The sequence below is a fragment of the Agelaius tricolor genome, unplaced genomic scaffold, assembly GCF_023055355.1.
Source record: "Agelaius tricolor isolate 1412-34295 unplaced genomic scaffold, bAgeTri1.0.p SCAF_8, whole genome shotgun sequence".
NCBI classification, from domain to species: domain Eukaryota; kingdom Metazoa; phylum Chordata; class Aves; order Passeriformes; family Icteridae; genus Agelaius; species Agelaius tricolor.
In genome coordinates this window covers 37,985,918-38,002,629 of record NW_027269268.1, presented here as the reverse complement: position 1 = coordinate 38,002,629, position 16,712 = coordinate 37,985,918, and the positions used below count along the sequence as shown (strand labels likewise).

The 16,712-nt window shown below is 37.5% G+C and overlaps 1 protein-coding gene across 13 annotated transcripts in view; it reads right to left on the bottom strand.

Moving 5' to 3' along the window:
* Positions 1-16,712, bottom strand: part of FRYL (FRY like transcription coactivator) — a 163,595-nt gene that overhangs the window by 96,772 nt on the left and 50,111 nt on the right. The gene's annotated exons all lie outside the window — the stretch shown is intronic.

Genomic DNA, 16,712 nt, shown 5'->3' with positions numbered 1-16,712 from the left:
AAACATCAATTTATTGTGAAAGCAATGTGAACTGCAGTACTGAAAATCATGTTTCAGAACTCACACACAGAGGTTTAATACACAAAACAATCAGGATAGTAAATTACAATTCTTGTCTTGCACACTATATATCAAAATAACTGCTGACACCTCTTAATGATGACCCAGACGTACCAAGGGAGGTACACATATTTCTCTAGTGTATTCCATGACTGCAGATGTTATTTTTCAATTGCTATTAGGAATTTATATTAACAATTCCTATCTATTCATATTAAGATTTTATTTTCCTAAGACAGTCATGCAGGGAGCCTAGCTCCCATCTGTTTCATTCTGCTACATTTCGTGATGTGTTTAGGTAAGCGTTTTTAAGGCTTTTTGCAGGTAAAGTGTGAGGTGACACATTTGGTTTATTTTGCTCAACCTGAAAATTTTTTTACATGAAGTAATTTTTAGTTTTTACATGTACAAACCCTGTAAGCTAAATATTATCCACAACTTTTTCTCAAATGTTTTTTTCAACTCATTTATGAAAAAACATGAGACCAAACATGGAGACCAAACATTGGTACATCACATCTTCTCAAGAGAAGTCTTGGCCATTTATTACATCTTCTATCAATTCAGAAAGTTACATTTTACATAATATAAAACAGACTCCTGCAACTTCCATTGAAATTTATCATTTATCAAAGGCATTAGTGAAGTGAGAAATTCTGCAGGAATTTACCCTTCCAGAAGGAAGGGTACCTTGCATAAGATTGGGAGTACTACACATTACTTGTTTTTAATCCCTATGCTATTGAACAAACTTGCTGTTTAGCTGGAGTAATACATCTTTTTTCCTGTTGCATAAAACAGGAAATAAACATAAATAACAGAATCCTTTCTTTGAGGCTGGAAAGACTTGCACAAGGTCACAAAACTGACTGCCTGGGAACCAGGGGCAACACCAGAACAACAGGCACACACTGCATATGTCATAAAAAATTTCTAAACATCCTCTAACACTTCAATCCAGCACTTTGATCTCAGTAACAGAGGCCCTAAAAGACAGAGAAGAGCACGTCCCACACAGCCAGGGACAATGGGACATCACAGACACTGCCATGATCTAGATCCCTACAGTAGAAGCTCACTACATACAAGTACATAAGAGCATTAAGAAACAGAACAAAGTGCAGGCTGCAAAAGGAAGATTACAACCCAAAACTCTCTCACCCCACATCTGATGATTGGCTCATCCTTCAGCACAAAAACATCAACATTACAGGAACTTAAAAAAAAAACCAATTCATGTCTTTATAATGCCTATGTTCTCCAGCATTCACACTCTTGCCATCCTGAAGCATCAATGTTTCCAAAGGCAGCCCAGAAAATGAGAGAGATGAAAATGTGTCAAGAACAAGAGTACAGAGGTTTGAGAAGAGGTGAAAGAAGGAATAAAGACATCTTCATGGCCATAGCAGGTAACAAACAGAAATACCAAGCATGGGATAGGCAAAACAGAAGAATGCTGTAATATGCCATTTTGAACAACTTTCCTTTCATTTCCATCAGATAAACAAAATAGAAATTTGAGTAGCTAAGGACCCACAACAGATACCACATATTTCTAATATATGCAATTGCTTTTATCCTAAATATGAGAGTTTCTAAGAAAGATAAAGCTTTGTTCTAAATACAGACAAGTTGGACTGACTTATTTTAAAAGACATATTAACACTAACAGGCTGGAAAGAAATGAGAGTGTTTAAATGTCCTTTTGAATATCATTACTTGTGTTTTGTCAGAAGAAATTTAGCAAAGCAGCAGCTCAGCTCATTCCAGACTTACCTACTGGATATGCCACAGCTGTTGCATGATCTGGACTGAAGTGAACATGCCAGAGCTCTGGTCCAGTTCCCACTCCTGAAGAGTGAGGAGCTGGTACTCAACCAGCTCTTTTTGCTCTCTGGGGAAACTAAGAAAGAGCATTGTGCTCCTTAACCCCACACTATATTTAGATGTAGACAATTAGGTAGACAACTCTTAATAGTGTGATTACATAATACATTTCTGTCTTCAGAATTTAAAAGATCACATTCAAAAAGCCCCTGTCACTTAAGAATCAGGAAACATTGGGAGCTGGTCATCTTTTAAGTGCTATCTTTACTTTGTGTTAGCAATTCAATCCTCAGTAAAAGGGATCACCTTAGTGTGTTAACTTTCAAAGCTGTAAGACAGCTTCCCTCACTAAGGATGAAACTCCAAGGCTCTCTACACTGATCTAAACACAGGTAAATTCCCTCCTCAGGCTCAAACAAAAGCATAGGAAATGGATAAACTGGGCAAAAATCTTATGCTGGCAAGAAAAAAAGAAGTAACTGGACTATAATCAGACTGGGTCTTGTGAGTGCTGCAGACATTTCAATACAAGGCAGAGGTCATGACCATGCAGCCAAGGAAATGTGCTGCCAGGATAGCCTTACATCCCCCAGAATTAGCAAGGACCCCACTCCCTGGCTATAGTTTCACAGAGCCCCCTTGGACAGCACATAGAGAGTGCACGCACAGGGCTGCTGTGACTGCAGCACTGTCCAGGGATGCAATCCCTTCCAGCCAGCACAGAGTCAGTGCAGGAACAGGGCTTGCCTTGCCTTCTTACTCTTTCAGCAGCAAAGCAGAGTCACGGCTATCCCTACAACCATTCATGTTACTAATCTCTGTGCTCACATGCACAAACTCTCCAGGTGGCAATGAACTTACCCCCCTGATTTTTTTCCCACAAAAAACAGGGAAAATTGTCATACTGAAGCAATTATAAACACTGCCATGACAGTATTACAAATACCTTAGTTTTGCTAAAATGTAAGAGTATGTAAAAGGAAGAAAAAATTATTAGGATTTATTTTAATCCATGAACTTGCTGAGGACTCTAGTTCACAACACCACTAGTGGTTGACATTAGCATCAAGACTCTTGTCTTGCATATGACAATGTTCATGGTTTCATCTGCTTTGTAAAACCAGTAATTTATTTAAACACACACAGAAAAACATGTACGAGGGAAAATGGAGAGGGAGCTTGACTATTTAATTAGTAAATATACAAGAGTTTGTTAAAGAAAAGTCAAAATCTATTCTTAGATTTCTTACCTAGGTCAAACAACATTATTATCTGGTATAATTACATTCAGTGGGATGCATTTACTCATGAATTTGCAATCAATAAAATTGTAGGAAGGATCTATATGAATTTAAGTATGCTTAATGAAAAAAAAAGTCATTGCAGGACAGAATCAAATATTTTTTTCTGCTATTCTTTGCCATCAAAGCAAAGTCATTCTTTACTCTTAGCTGCCAGAGAAAATGTAAGTCTCAAACATCGTTTGGAAGCTTCAAAACATGAAGCATTCTACAGAACTTCATATGAGATCTGGAACCAGAAACCATCCAGCTTGCAACAGCTCAAAACTAAAAAACTACTTTCACAAACCACTTGAAAACAGTGAACATTATTCACTTGAAACAATATCCTGTTTGTTTGCTCTGATGTGAGCTACTGCTACGTGGGAAATCTGGGAGCAATGCAGTAAGGAAATCTTTGTTAAACAGTATTGTTTGGTTGCTAGGGCCACACCGAATTGTTTGGATAGTTGCAAGGAACAGTAAAACAATACAAAGGGTAATTAGACAGACAACACACTCCTAGGTCAAAAGGCAACACGCCCTGATGTATGCTAAGTGAAAAACAAAGTTGTTTCATGTTAAACACAAGTGTCTAGAACTAGGAAAGGTTATTTAATACCCAATTTGACAGTAAAGAATGCTACTATTTTATCATCCTGTTTCTCTCTGCATAGCCCAAATGCATCAAGTATTTGAGGATATAAAGTAGCATCCTATTTACCAATGAGACTCTTCAGGGTTCAAACATACAAAGCAGGTACTGAAAGGTAATGAACACCAGTCAGTGACAGCTGATGAGTCCATTTTACTTCATGGCTAATAAAAATGATGATTTTTAGCTTTCAGACTTTTTTTGGGTACTACTTTACACTTAGCCAAGTGTTGGCACTTTGTATGTACTTTTCCCCCAAGTTTTTCACGGTTATTGCTTTAACTGAAATTTGGGTTCAGTTGCTGCTGTGTCTCAGGAAGTTGGAAATGGCTGGACTGAAGCAAAACTTCCATTAGGTATCTCTCCCCTCTTTCTACATACCTGAAAACAAATCTGGAATTACTTTTATAGCATTTTAAAATAAGGTACTCAACTATGAAATAAACATGCTCAACACAATCTTGAGGAGCCTCTGCAGTTTTCATCAAGCAGATTATATTCTTGGTTGCTATTTTTATAATTAATTGCTAAAGTAGTACATAATTTTACATAGCTCACATTTAGCAATTAAGCTTTTTACTGTTATTTTTGAAGCACATGTACTTTCAGAAGTACTTTATATTTCCTGCGACACTTGTTGCAGAATAGGGTTTGCATGTCCAACTGACAATACAAAAATCTCCAAAGACTAAAAATATTACGTGTGGTTACTTAAAGGAATTTTAATTAAACTCCTTGCCTTCTACTCTGATAACATCTAGAACATTTTATCCTGTCTCCAGAAATGATATTAATATACATGGAAACTTGTCTGTAGTGATTGTGAGAATGTTTCATAACAAACAATCTTTAGTTATTTTACCAAAAGAATATTTTTTTCCTAAAAAGGACGTCAATGCTCAAAAGAGATGGCAATCTATCCAGAATCATGCCAACAAATTATGAATAGAGCCCAAATGTTAAACCTAGGTTTCCCATGTCCTTGATAAGAACCCTGTTTTTCAGAGCAACTTCCTCACTAAATTTATCATTACTTTACAATTCTGAAAGCCCTGTTGATCATCAGGTTTTTACTGTTTCCAAAGTCTGCTTGCTCCTACCAGTGGAAAAGAAAGTCTTATGACTTGAATGAAAGGAACCTGAACAGCTTTATGAATACAACGAAACTCAACAAACACTGCTCTAGTAACAGGTGCACATTCCAGATCTTAGCCTCCAACCTATAAGCAAATACAAAGAGCCATTCTTCACTCAAATCACTTGGATTTGCTTTCCCAGTAGCAATAGGAGGCTGTGGTTTACCTGGGTTGCTGAAGCATGTGGTGGTACAGCAGACAACCAGGTCTACTTCACTGGTTTTTGTTCCAACTATGCAGCACTACTGATAGTGCATGAAGCCTGTCTGACAGCTGGATTTATCCCTGCCTCACTTGCTCCAGCTGTACTGAATCCCTGCTGATGTCATGCACACCCAGTACTGTGGCACACATGGCTGGCTCCTTGGCTCAGCAGCGTCACACAAGTGCTGAATTCAGCAGTCCTGCAGAATTAGTGGACACATCTGCATTATACTGCATTTATCCAGATTTTCTCATTTATTTCACTAGCACTTCTTTACCAGCAAGGTGGTACTAATCTTAAACTGTGCTACTAGATACAATAAAAGAGAAAAAAAAATGCAAACTCATAAAATATGTACTCATTTTGAGCACATCTGTTTTTATACAAATGCCATTCTGATTTTCTTGGTTATGTAAATTATTCTCAATAATATGTTTGGACCGATCAAGAAATTGAGTTTCTGCCAGATGCCCTTTTTTGAGACATTCTTACAAGGCCCTTAAAAAAATCCATACCTAATATGAATATTAATTTTGATACTGGTATGAAACACTCAATGCCAAGGGAGAGGCAAAGCAGCCTCCTGACACCAAAGCAATGTCACTTTACAAGACAACCTAAATAATGCGAACAAAATTCACAGTCTTGGACAGTGAAATTAAGCATCTATTATGGGCAACTGACCACATGTTTTCATAGAGTGTGGTACCTAGACATTGCTTTGCTGTATATAATACATATGAACTGATTGGTACCACAAATACAAACACAGCAGTAGAAACTGAAATCAATTTGAATACATTGCATACATATACATGATCAAGAAAACAAAACAGCACTTTTTCCCCTATTTCTCATACCTTAGTCTGGATACATAGTTCTTGAAGCACAAACTTCCTATTATTTTCAATACAGACTACACAACTAATTCATCCAGCAACACCAGCTATGGAATTATCTCTTCCTTTTCTGTGTTGGCAGTATACAGCAAATTTTCTTTGGAAGATGTTTAACAAAAAATTTTGGCTTCATACACGTGTCCAACTACACCACAGGCAAAGAAGAAATATTCTCTCATTAACAGGTCACATGGACTAAGCCCAGAGTGCAAATTCTTACCTCACCTCTCTCAATTCTTTACTGGTTTTAAATGACTTGTGGAAATAATCAAGTAACCAGCAATTGTAGCTGGTACCTGTGTCATGCATTTATGATATCGCACATGATGACAAGATGAATGGATTACCTACCTGTGAAATAGAAAGAGGCTTACAAGTGGCTTTGTTCAGTGGTACGGTTCATGTAAAGTTTGTAAAGCGAAGTCCAACCTTTCAGTGAGAGGAAGTTTTATGTGTATTGATAACTTCCCCTCCACATCTAAATCGGAACTCACATTTTACTTCTGCAGCAGAAACACTTCCCTATTAAAAACTTCTCTAAGGAGTCTCAGATATGTTTAATTTCAGCCAAACTCTGGGACAAAGAACATAAATGAATGCTGCATCAATAAACAGAAGATAAATTAATTTCAACAAGTAGTTGATTAACCACACGGCTGTAACATGAAGTATAGCCTGAGAGAGAATACACAAGGTATTTCTGAGTTTTTTGTGGGAACTGGTGCTATGACAGCTGAGCTTTCATTTGGACTAAAAACATCCCCACAGAACAAAATCTTCACAGAAATCTTTGAAGTTTTATTCTAAAGATTATTTTTTTTACCTCCAGCAAATATGAACATTCTTTCTTTAGGGAAAGTTGACTCAACTGGGAGAGCAGCTGTAAATTTGTCTAGTTACAGGTACTCACATGAAACTTGTTTTCTGCTCTCATAGACTCTGCAAACACAGGCCAGAACGGTAATAGAAACATTACTTCTTGCCAACACAAAGACACAGCAGAAATTCTAAGGCATAGAACCTTGTCTGGCAATATCTGGTTTTCTGGGTATCTGGGCCAGATTGCAATCCCTTAGACGTCTTGCTGCTACAAATGATCCTCAGATTTCGAGCTTTGCCTTAAAACTAATTCAGTCCTTCCAGAGATTCAGTAGCCTTCTTCTCCACTGCTGTTAATACCTCTGTCACTTTCATTCTTAAAATGTGATTTTTAGATTTTCATTTGGCATAAATTTCTAGAAATGCAACCAAACAGTCTCCCACAAGAGAAGAAGTAAAAGGGAAGTAATATTCCATCAAACTTGAAAGTGACATTTTTAATTATTAGAAAAAACCCAACTGTAACTAACCACAAATATTTCAGTTAAGAAGAAAATTTCTCCAGCATCTTTTCCACACATATAACCATTGTCTGGGATATATGAAGTAAATTCCCCATGTATCAAACATAAAAAAGTCCTTGAAAGGTCTTCTTCCTTTCTAAACTCCCCATCACCATAATCCTCTGGAGACTTTTTGCTATATTCTCCACCACATTGTTCTTCTACCCCTTTTTTGTACTAATATTCAGATGTTCTTTGAGGAAGCATTATGAAGAGAACAAGACATTCTTCTTGTCTAGCTGCTTTAACAGCTGAGTAAACTCTAACCAGCAAATACTCCAATTTATGTATGGGACCTCATCTCTTATAGTCCCTTCCCTACTTTGAAAAGTCAAAAATAAAATAGGTATATGATTTCTTTCCTGAAACTTTAGAACAGATAAAAAGACAAAATGGATTTGAGATAAAATCAGGGAAATTATTTTTAAATATTTATTTTTTGTCAACTCAGACACATGAGAAGAGAGAACCAGGGCTTTGAATTTCTCCAAGTAAATCCTACTGGCTTTGCAATTATGGAATGTGGCAGTCGTCCACACCTTTATACATAGGTGAGAAGTGGCAGCTCCACTGAACATTCTTTCTAACCCTCTATCCTCATAGTGTACGAGGAGCACCTGCTTCTCACAGAACGGTGGCTGAACAGGACAAACAACAGCCACATACACAATGCACAATCACCTACAACAGATGGATGAGTATTTTTTATTTACTGGAGTAGAATGCACAAAAACTTTTATTAAGAAATTTAACGGTTGAAAAAGAGATCAGATCTGACATTCAGGATAGTGTGAGGATACCCAGGGCAGTAGTCAGAAATAGACTGTTAGTTGTTACTGGGCTCCCTCTGTCCACTGAGAATGTTGGATTTAACAGCATTAAAGGCTTCTAGAAGCTCCAAAGATAATGCTGAAGATCATCTGATCTCTAGTGCTGTGTAATTCTAATGTAGTGTCAAACAGCAGGACAGACTGTGCCATCTATGGCAGAAGCAACTACCGTGGCAAACAAGAAATTTAAAATGAAATACTATTTTTTTAAATAACTAAGATTAATATAAGATTAATTTACATACATTTTGAAAAATCCTCAACAACACAACAGCTAGGAATACATGGGAAATACTGGCTGAAATTTCTAGACACATATGCAAGAAGTACAACTCATTTTGTGACTCATTTTACAGAGCCTTGTATGGTAGACCATGCATGTAGATTATTATCAGACAGGAAAAAAAGAAAAATTAAAAAATAATTTTGATAGCACAAGATGCCAAAAGAGCAAACCATACACAGTGGAAAACAATGTGATAGAACACAAAAACTAGAGGGGGAAGAGGAAATCAGTTTGAACTCAATTGTCTCAAGTCCTGCCCAGTCACACTTGATTACGGCATGCCATCAGGATATCCTGGCCATTAAAGTGTCAGATCATTAAAAATATAGTTTATGTAATTCCTTTTCTAGAACAACAGCCAGAATAGAAAACCTCTTCAAATAAAGTACTTTAATTAAAAATAATATTTTTGAATTTCACAGCAATCCTTATTTAGAAAGAAGTGAGATTTAATTAATAGCATACTTCCAAACTACACTGTCAGAAAGCTGGTCTCATGCAAGATCAGCTTCAAAGAATGTAAAGGGTAAGTCTCATCTGTCCATAATCTAAACATAATCCATCACATTTGGAAGCAGGATAATGGCAGGAATGCAAAGATTCAGGGCTATAAATTAAATTCCCAACAGTAGTTTTCAGAAATACTCTTAGTGTCCTGACATTTAATACAACTGCCTTCAATGCAATTTTAAGCTGCACATATAATAAAGCAAGCTAGACTTTAATGCAGTAATTTCTGCTCGAAAACAGTTCTGTAATCAAGTTGCAAACTTCTCAGAGAAACAATACCACCCCAAGCACACAACTGGTACCTTCAGTCTCCTTTCCCAGTAGACCTTGTGAAGACCAAACATGCCCTTAACTGTCAAACTACTTTGCACAGCACAAGCGAAGAATGTATGTACCCACCCTGCTATCTCAGCTTCCTTCAAAACGCTGAACTTTAACAAATGAACATATATAACTATCAACACTCACTCAATTACAAATTCTGTGTTCCCTCAAAAGAATAACCACATAAGTATAAAAAAAAAAATCCCTAATCTTGTTTCTTTACTTCCTATCCTCATTAGCATTAGGCTTCTACAGCATTGCAAGTCATACTTTCATTAACGATGCAAACACAGAAGCGATTTATTCCAGTATGATTAACTTGCCAAAAAAAAAAGCTTACAGTATTAATTTTAAAGGGCAGTATCTGATGCTTATTTTTTATTTAACTTTATTTCTGCAACTGGGACAAAGACATCAACTTCCCACTGAATATGGAGAGGAAAGACAGAATTGCTTAATATTGGCTTGTTCTGTTAGTTCTTCTGATCCATCTGGAAAATGTTAACCGAGTCCCCACTAAGTCTGAGCCAGTACTATTCCCTGCTTTTCATGGGGGCTTATAAGTTCAGGGTCACCAGCATACCAGTCAGTTACCATGCTTTTATATGGTTTGTGCATTCATGCAATGGCTGAGAGGCCATAACTCATTAGTATTATTTCTCCTTCAGTTCAGTCTCCTGGAGTTTTTTATTATTTAGAAGAAGTTTCCAAGGGGGATACAGATTCCTACAGAGCAAATTTAAGCTTGCTGAGGGCAGTTTGGTTTCTCATCATTCCCTATCCTTCCCATTTGAGAGCCAGATACTGACGGTCAACTTTCAAGCAACAGGGAAGGGCACACTGGTAAATCTGCAAGCACTCATGACCTTTCTGACTGGCACAGAAAGTGTGCCCTGCACAGTCCATGGGGTGAGGGAAGTGGGGCAGAGAACAGAACTTACTGCTCTCTCTTACTGCTAAGAGAGAAACCCATTTTTGCCATCAAATTGAAGGCTGCACCAGGCTGGAAACACACTGATGCTCTGAATCCTGAGCTAGCAAAGGCAATAAAATTAAATCAATGTTTGGCTAAATTATGTTAAACTAAAAAGTAGAAGAGAAGCAAAGGCAGCAGTCAAAGATATACTAGTCAGGCCTGTGGAGTGAAAGAGTAGGAAGAGAAGGAAAGAGAACTTTATTCACAAGTGTTTATTCCAGATTTCCTTACACACTGATCTGTAAGTTAAGAAAACACACATTTCCACAGCAATGATGAGAGTGAACCTGCTCTGAATAAAGAATTCACTTCCATGGTATGCTAACTACATGAAGAGAAAGAAAAACATGAAGTAAATCTAAAGTTTTAAGAATTAGCATTTAAAATCTAAAACTAAGGCAAGGATATAGCAGCAAAGGAATACACATAAATACAGGCTGCACAAACACTCTTAACAATTGTCACTGCAAACGTGATGATGTTTTATTTCCTTTCAATGTATTAAAAGATCGGTATACACCACACACAAAAAGTGCATTCTGTAACAAAGTCAAAGTGACCACAGGTATGCCTTTGTTAACTAGCAAACAGAAACTTAAATACCTTATCTCATCTTTCCTAATCCACAGTTCTCTGGAAAAACAAAACTTCACATCCTCAGTTTGCAGACTTAAGGATATAAAAAACCCTATTGGTCCACTGTATTTGAAGAAAAAACAATGTCAAAATACTCAACAAATTTATGCTTAATTTTATTTCCAAATAAGATTGTGTCAGAAGCCAGCAGCTTTTGCAAAGAGGTCTCTTGCAGAGCACAGCCAAGGTAACCTTCTCTCACTTCACTGCCTGCTAATTATTTCCTTGTGAGAAGAGGGCAATTCCAGCTCCCAGTTCAAAGAGGGAAAAAAAACTTTTCCTCATTATCCTCATTATGCTCATTATCCTCAATTATCCTCATTAGTGTCAAATTGATACCTTTCCTGAGTAAATGCAAGAAAGTAATGAATGCTGGCAGTTTTGCTCTAAAAGATTATTTAAGAAAAGGACTGTGGAATGTCAGCTATAAGGTAACCAAGAACTTCAAATAATGTATCATTAAAAACAAACAAACAAACAAAAAACCCCAAAACCAATACATTAGCCCAGACTGGGTCCTCTTAGAGAGCACCTTCACTTCTTTGTAAATAACTGTCTAGTGATGTACTCAGAAAAATTGTAATAGTATTTCTGATACCAAGGTATGTTTTGAAAATTGAAGTGTTAGGTATATATACACAAGGATTAAAAAAGCAAAGGAGAGAATAAATAAACAAATACAATCCAGCATTGGAATATGCTCAAGCATACACAAATGAGGGACAAAAAGTATCTCATGCATTAAATATCAATTTCAGAAAAGCACAACTGTTCCACGCTCCGATTCTGTCAGTTTTGCCTAGTAATCCTTCATATGAACATATGAGCTGAAAAGGAAAATATACTAGACTAACTCAATCTGCCAAGTTTAACACAAACATGTCATAGGAAGAAAAACAGAAAAAGTGAAACCAACATTTTCAAAAGCATATTCTTAGTAATTTTGCTGAGGAATAAAAAAACAAACCCCTTTTTCTTTTCACATCCAGGTAATTACCTATATTTAACTGTAAAAAAAACCTGATAATTTCCCTGAATGAAATTTTCTGCCCTGCACTCAGGGGATCAGCTCTCCTGAAAATTCAACTCCAATGAGTTTCAGTTCCCAGTAGATATTACCAAAGAGTTATCAGCACATAGGAGAGACTGAGTATTTTTCAACTACAACAAAAATTTCCTTGTGAAGGCATAAACACAATCTTATAATGCTGTTATAAGTTCTGTTTTTAAATAGGTGTAGTAAATTGTCTGTGCTTTTCCTGTTTATCAAATGTGCTCTTCTGAGTCAAGACCATTCCTCAAATTCTACAGAAAAACAGCAGTGTCAGCTGCTTTATTTATTGATAGTCTGGGACAACTATTTTCTTGGGAAAAAAGTTCTATGAATATGAAAATTAACAAATATATAGAAAACTTAGGATTGTTCACTAGGACACTTATCCAAATTTGCTTTGCATGTGTGGGCTAGTGTGGGTATTGTTTTTTGGGGGTTCTCAGTGCTTTTTAAGTCTTTAACAGCAAAAGGTAGTGCTGAGTTGACATGAGACCCTAGTTAGCTTTTTTTTTTTTTTTTTAAGAAAAAGCATGAGACACTTCTATTTCTAATCAGTCTTTCTGACTAAATTTATCTATGCTTACTGCAAATAAAAGTAAACTAAATTAGGAAGAATCCCAAGTTTTGCAATTCCTTAGGGAAGCAGATGACAGCCTTCAGGGCTTTGAGTCCTCAGATGAAGCACAAGGGCATAGCACAAACCTGGCAAAAAAATCCCAACCAGCAAGCACACAGCCAGCACTCACACTAGACTTCTATATGGAGACAATACTCAGTGCCATGCTATTCTTAGCCACCATAAACACACCAAGGTTTCAGAGTTACCAGCTTCTTTGTCAGTTTCATGGGAGGAGACTAGTCACATCTGAAGTAAAAATAGGTTGTCATATGCTTGTCCATGGAACTCCAAAATACATGGCTAAATTGGTCATTTAAAAGATTTGAGCTGCGTGTACTGGTATCACAAGGAAAAAAAAAAACTTTTTTCTCCTAACTCCCTCAACTTTCTTTTTATTTTTTTATCTGATTCTAATTTACTTCAAAAAGTAGTTTGCTCTCTCTGCAATAGGAACCTTTATCTGGTTTCAATACATTCATTTAAGCTCTAAAAAGCAATGCAGAGAACTGTACCTGAGAGGCTGGGGCTGATATGAATGGGAAGTTCTGGCTGTGGAGGCACCAGGGAACTGGTGCTTTCAGCATGGCCTGCATGAACAACACCTGGCTGAGTGGGTACAGAGATCCCCCTGCACCCACCTCACCCACCTGCAGTTTCACAACACACCCAGAGCTGGAGACAATCATGTAATGACTCACAGAAGTGCGACAGGATGGGCACACTAAACAGCGACAACGTCAAAAACAGTGCTCCAAAATCTGATGCCAACTGAAAAGGAGCCCAGGACACATGGAGAATGATACACCTGACATTCCTGGCTCCCACACCATGACCATAGATTACAGATGTAATAGCTTGACACAAGCGTTGTGGTGGCTTTTTGCTGGACATTGAGCACCCACCCTGTCCTAGTGCCTGGCTGCTTGGTGGTCCTCTTGGACTCATACACTTTGCTCCCCTCAGTTCATATTAAATAATATCTGCTTTCCCTCTTACAAGATATCACATTTACATCTGCTACACAGTTTATACAATGTTGCAACAGCATTACCTACACTGTGTTGTGGTAAAAAATAAATAGTGGGTTTTGTATTTGTGTAGGAAGACACGGAAAATATCCCCAGTCTATCAGAAAAGAAACAGATACACTGGCCTACAAGCTGATGGACAGGGATAAAAACATGTTTATACATCAATCCATATTTCAAAGAGAGCAGTCTGTTAAGGAGATGAGACAACTGTGTCATAGCTACATTCAGATCTGCAAGTCATTCAAATACTACCATGTTTTGGGGCTTGAAAAGGAATTAAGTATCTAACTGCATGTGCTGACACCAACTATGGCTGGCCAATAATGACAGCAGTACTTGCATGATATTTAGATGACTACACAGTTCACGACAAATATAAAAATGAGGAATATGCAGGAAAAATTATATGAAACGATTACATTTCTGCTTTAAAAATTCTTTAATGTTCATCCCTCTTTAGGAAGAGAGGGTGAAATTTCCTAGTAGAGGATATCCCAAAACAAATAATGGTCTGATAATCTGTAGGGCTGCTTACTACTGCTACATGATAAAGAAAAATAAAAATTAGGTCATTTAAGTTTCCAACCAGAATTGCTACAGAGAGGTAGACAATGCTGCCATCTCCTAAGCTGCAATATATAAATATATTGGCAGCATTATTTTTAAAATGGAGCAATACTTTCTTCATTCTTGCTCAGGTATACTATTAACAGAACTGATATTATACATTGCCCAGTTATTCCCACTTAACCCTGGAAATCTCAGACTCTCTGATCAAGGTTTTGGAGCTCAAGCTTCCTCATTATATTGAGGTTACACAGGCAAATTCTGTATCTATTCTAATAAAACATGACCTCAATAATCAGTCTCCAGTAATAAAACACAGATGAGATGGAACAACTGGCCAGTTTCTGGGGGGAACAGAAGCAGAGGTGGAGTTTGGGCATGGTGGGGGCTTAGGGCCTCAAAGCAGGGAGCGCTCCAGCCCTGACACCTGGAAGGAGACCAAAGGCAAACCATGAAACGATAACAAGCTCTGGCCTCTGCCCAGCTACACTCTTGGCCAGTGACCTGGAAACGCCAGTTTCACATCCAGAGCTCATCGCTCATCTTTTTCTTTCGGGATGTGGGATTTAAGTCTGCGTGCTCACATATTAACACCACCAGAAACCACCGAGATGTTTTAATCATGTCAGGATGCCACAGCTGCACCTCATGGGTCTCTGTCACCTCTCTCAGTCCCAAATAGCTAAAACTGTCTGATACTCACAATTGCCTTCTGGCAGTCAGTCCTGGTAACCTCAGTCTTAAAACTGCAAACAATTCTCAAGGACTTAACATCGTTTTTCTCAGCATCATTAGGTAGATGGTCTCAGCAGAAGTAAGCACGCAAGAAAGACATACAAAAGCTTGAGAAAAAACTAGAAATGTGCAAGAATATATGTTAAAAAACCAGTATCTAAATTAAAGTTAACCGAGGACACAGTACTACCTCACTTCAGGTTTTCAGAGTGAGAAGTGCAGTGCATACTATTTTTTTTTAAAGACTTGAATCTACAGCAAGACACCATTTTGGCACACCAAGATTGACTTTTAGTGATGCTGAACTTCAGCTTCAATATGCTTCAAAATGTTTTTGTGCTCAGTGGTAGCATAAATTCACATCCTTTACTACATTTTAGATAGCGAAATCTTACAGGTTTACTTCAAATAATATAGAACCAATGCCAAGGACCTCCCAGGCTCTGTCCTGCCACCCTCTCCCCTGTTTGATTAAACACATTATGTTCTTGTTTTGCCTTGTCTTCTCCAAGATGAGCACTCCAGTTTTCCAGTTACAGCAATGTCTTTAGGGATAATGTGGGCATAAAAGATAGGCATGAACTATAAATTAAAAATAAATACATAAGTAAAAATTATTCAAATTAACCTTTGAACAATACTACACTGATAGATACTAGGAAAACTTCTAACAGTGAAATCACTTTCCTTTTGGCCACCTTTTGCCATATTTTGGAAACTCGGGGTTTGCCCATAGTTTTCTTAAGATAATTCTTTCAGAATTAGTGATACACTTTTAATTTTTCCCACAGAAGAAAAATTCTAACTTGAAGTACTCTTTCAGGGTTTTTTAAATCATTATTTAAGAAGAAAAAAAGTGAGACAAAAAGATTGCAAAATTTTTGCAATCCACGCACTTCTGCTAGGTTATTTCTAGGTTTTGGGTACTCTCTTTCCTTTTTTCCTACCCAGTTACTTTCTGAAGAGAGAGAGATTAAAAGATGAAAATACCCCTACATGCAGAACAATGTAGGATTCCACCTTAATATCCCCAGCTTAGTCTATCATGGGTTTCTGGACACAGAGTTCAAACAGCTACCACAAAAACCTTTGAACTTCTCAGTCAAACCTCAGAACACCTGGCTTTGCTTCTTTCTTTCTTCACTTTGCTGTCATAAAAACGAAGTGCCAGTTGCCAGCCTCTCTTTTTTCAGGACAAGATCTCATTTGTAGCTGAAAGAACAGTAAAAATCTGGTGATATTTGGCCCAGCTGCTATGTCCTGCTGACAGCCAGCACAAAGCAAGATGTTGGAGAGAGAAAGGAGGCAGGTTTCCACTGGGATGTCAGCACATGATTCTCTAAGACCAACATGGGCTTCACTAAGAGCTGCTGAGCTGTTACTGATCGCTGACCCTGGCACCCTCACAGACATCACTTTCCTAACCTGAAGATCTTCAGTTCTAGTTCAGCAGCATGAATAAAGGCAGCAAACGGGGATGATGAATAAAAAAAGCAAAAGGAAGAAAATGAACAACCCCCAGACCTACTTACACTGCTTTGATAGCATTCACTGTGAATGTAACAGTTCTTTCAAATATCCAATAATTAGCTAGTATTGATTTGCAAGGGCTTAAGGCATTCATACATCTTTCTAGACCACTATTCTTGTCTGTACCAGTTGTCTGCAAAGAAAACTTCAAAAAATATAGTTGAAAATAT